The sequence below is a fragment of the Selaginella moellendorffii genome, unplaced genomic scaffold (genome assembly GCF_000143415.4).
Source record: "Selaginella moellendorffii unplaced genomic scaffold, v1.0 SELMOscaffold_128, whole genome shotgun sequence".
NCBI lineage: Eukaryota > Viridiplantae > Streptophyta > Lycopodiopsida > Selaginellales > Selaginellaceae > Selaginella > Selaginella moellendorffii.
Window position 1 is genome coordinate 387366 of NW_003314389.1, and position 4476 is coordinate 391841.

Consider the following 4476-nt stretch of genomic DNA (forward strand, 5'->3'; position numbering starts at 1 on the left):
CATACATATGCATGAGTTTTTCCTTTATTGTTTTTCAATCTCTTTCTCTTTCTTGAGCAACTATGGCAGTGCTTTCCAGAACTTACACACTTATGGCGGATACAGCATTCTTCCCTGCATTGATTCTGTTATTTCCTACATCTTTGAAGATAACAGCACAAGATGATAATTTGATAACATCACTTGATATCAAATCAAAATCTGGATTTGATCATTTGTAATCTGGATCTATAATACAGCACACTTAGGGATGGACGGTTTCCTGTGGAAGTCTGCAAGAACAAGGTAACTGTAGAGTTGCAAGGAAAGAACCTTCAGGAACTTACTCTATGAGGAATCAAATAATCCAGAACACCTTCTGCTCGAGGTTCCTCGGGGATATGAAGAAAGAAACATTTAGACCATGAAAGAACATGAGAGATTCCTTACTGACCATGCCATAAGCAAATACGTCTGCTTGGGCATATACTCGTCATTTGTTATGAAAATTTACTGACAATCTCATCTGAATGAACCGTCAGCCTGTGGTAACGAGAGTAATAACAATTGTCTTACTTCTCAAAATCACTGATTGCTGTGTTTTGATGATTCCAATGAAGTCGCACGGAACAACTTGATGTTTGTTACTATCTGAAATTACTGAGCTCCTTCACCAAGGCGCAAAAATGCAGAAAAGCGAAAGTGTTGAGGCTGATATTGTCATTAAACTTGTTTTCTTATGAACACAAGAATGCCATTCACAGTCTGTGAATATTGTGTTCTCGGTTTCAGTAATGTGTTGAAAGTAATTTCTGGCAACTTTCTCCACCGGTTCAAATGCAAGATGGATAATTCCGCTCTCTCTATCTGTTGCAGCAGTAATAAAGATCTGTAATTGATAAAGCATTGATACCTTGTCCAAAATTACTCAAAACTTTGTTACCATAACCGTAATTTTCCAGCCAGATTTTACATTGCCAACTTGGATCCTGCCTCTGTTGAGACCTGTGGTACTCAAGAGGGAACTTGGCAACCTCTTCAGGAATTTTCTCCACTTCTTGGCTTTTACAAGGAAATCAATACCATTGCAAGGCTTCTGGTTGAAAAGTATGATTCCTTTCTGCATAGTGTAAAAAGCTTGTAATTGAATGCCCAGTCCTTCATAGGTGTATAAGGCGGAAAAGTTACAGAAGAAATTCGCAGCACGGGGGCTCTCTTACAATGAAGCAGGGATAGAGATTACCTGGCATTGAAGTAGACATTCCCACTTCATGAAGCGGACACTCTAAGCATATCCATGGCAGGAGATATTGCTACAGAAGTCGGTGATGAGACCACTGAACCATTAGAATCAGAAACAGATCAAGCATCAACTGAAAGTGCAGTCAAAGACGTGTTCACAACCTTGAGCTTCACAATTGCTCGCAAAGACATTTCTAGCAATGAAACTATAACTTCGATATTATGTCCTGCAGAAATAAGTTTCTTGCCAATAAGGTCCTGTCCGCAGAAAAATCCAGATTTTTTAAAAAAGAAAACCGATGAATGACATGATCACCTGCGTCGCATTGAAGGCACGTTTTAAATATTTCAACATCCAGGCAAGTATCACTAATCCGCATAGTGGAAGCTAGCAAGCAAAGAAACCACAGTTTGTCTGACCTGATAAAAAAATTGGGCCAGTGCAAAACCTCCTAGACGACCTTTCCCAGTCCCAACAGTAATGTGCAAAAGAACAACTTCCTCTCCAATCTGGAAGAAGCAAGTAATCAGATTTGAATGAAAGGATATGAATTTCAGTACCTTCAAATCAGGGGTGATTATGAGTGTAATGTCTGGACAAGTCACATACGACTAATGACGAGATTCCCAGGTGCCTTGACAGTTTCACCACCTGCTTGAGCAGCCATTGACAACCTGTCCTTTCCACCTTCTATTGCAACCTCAAGCTCGATCATAGTGTCACGAAGAGCAACAGCAGGATTGTACATATATGTCGGAATGAAGTTCAACCTGCAAAGTTAAACAGATCATAAGGTGTGTAAACACAATTAAGATGAGACTACCTTAGCCCAAACAAGATTCGTCAAACCTTCTCCAAGCGCCAGCCTAGCCATAGCTGCAGGATTCAGCAATCCCTGCAAATTGTCTTCAGAAAAAAGTAAAGAATTTTCAATCTACCTTAAACTTCTGTGAGAGAACAAGAAGAATGGTGATATCCACACACACACACACACAGAGATTGCAGCTCTCAATCTGCCCGATCACCCTAAAACATTTCACTCGATTTAGAGCGTCATTAATTGAAGTGTTGGCACCCTTTTGGCATATGATCTATGCCATCTATTTTGAAGTATTTCAATTTGAACTGTTAGATTATAAGCATATTCATAAATAATATTCCCAAAATGGAATAAAAGACGCCAGATGCCATATATGCCAATAGCACTTTTAAATAAGGAAGTACTAGCAAAAGTCCCAGCTACACTGGGAACATCATGTTCATTTCTGATATTTTATTAATTCATAAGAGTTATAATAGTAATTGTAATTGTTAACATAATCATAATTATAAGATATATATAGTTAAACATAACATAATATTTATATTAAAAATCCTTTCTAAAATTGAATCTATCACCAACACACATCATAAATAAAACTCATTATATTATATCATATTTAAAACTGATTGTTGAGTGAAGTCTTGAATATTCTATAAATGGAATTGCTCACTGCGGGATCCCATGGCCAGATGAGTCATTTAGAGATTGAGGTTTGATAACTAACCTTTTTTTTTATTTGAAATCTTTATACAATTGACAGAGGGACTGATAAAGTGTCCAGCAATACCAACCTCCTGCCATCATGGTAATAAAGAAAGAATATCCAAAAGGACAGCTAACAAGTAACTTTCGATACACAAAATCACATTTGCAACACTTGATCTTTGACTCCATCTTGGACTCCTTTTAAGACTCCACAATAAACTTGATCCCAACACTTCCATGTGACAATTGCCATGTATTAGTCTTTCTTGTGTTCCTCTTTCGAGACACATTCATGGATCACTTTGTGTTCATTCCTTGAGCACTTATAATTTGGTATCAAAGTAGTTCCTTAATCTTACTTTATCAATGATCAAGTTTATCACCACTTAATATTTATATTTGAAAGTCCTAAAAGTGGGACTAGACTAAAGAGTAGGATGTTAGGAGAGTGTGGCTCTCCACTTTGGTTTATACATGAACTTATAGGAATTGTGATCAATAGAAGAAAGGCCCAATAAAATAATGACTTTGGTATTTTTATAAATATAGAAGCTTTTCCATAAGGAGTAGAGCAGAATTAGGTAAAGATGGCTTGATTAGTTGTGGTAAGTAATTATAATTGGGATCACTTGAAGCAAAGGGACTCAAAAACCATAAAGGAGTCATAGGATTTATTTATGAATTTTAGGCTTCAGTTTATCAACATGATAGTCAAAATATGGCTAAGGACACAGGTCTTCTGAGTTGTATCTTGAGCTACCTCTTATAAATGCTAAAAGATTGATGGATGAATTATCATTCTTATGATGCAGAAGGATTGTTTTAAGAGGTGAAAGTAGACACTTGCAAAGATGGTCCTTATGGATAGAATATGAATACAAAAAGTTGCAAAGAGATATAATATATAAAATGTAAAAATAAAATGTAAAGAAAGATAGAATACAAATAACATATTATAATAAACTGATTTTTCATATTTATTAATTAAAAGAAACTCTTTCTATACATTTTTAATATATAAAAATTGTGTTGAGTCTATGCATGAAATGGAAGCCCATGTTACTAATATATTAGAAACTATTATTTAGAGGATTTCTTTATTGCACTATATGAAAAAAAAATTTGTCTGCTCACATTCAAGCATAAAGTGATTGTTAATTATTAGTGTACATTTTTTATGTATTTAGAGAAAGGAGTGCTTCATCAAACAGAAAAACAATAACTTGGTCTATAAGAAAAGACTATATTTATTTGGAAAGAGTATGACTTATATGAAAAAAATATTTCCAAGAGTATTCTAGTTTTTTTTATCAGGGAGATTAAGGTAGGTTATGACTTAATAAAAATGTGGTTTATCTTTTAAAAAATCTACAAAAAAGTGCTTATCCATTAGATTTCATGAAAGGGCATTATGCAGGAAACATTGAGTGAAAGTGAAGTTATTGCTCTTGATATGATAATTTTTTGAAGTTTCTTTTTGTAGCCTCCTGTAAGGAACTCTTAGTTTGTCTGACTTTGATACTTATGTTAGCACTTGGGCTCTTAGTGTTCTAGAGGATTCTCGGTTTCTTGTTCTCAACATGAGACTCCTCAAGCCAATTCCACCATCAAAAACCCACATTATGCAAAACCATTAGAATAATCACTAAAGCCTTTGCATCTGGAGTTCTTTTGATAGCCAAAAACGTCACTCATTCATGCCACCATCACCAAAAAAGGTAGAATC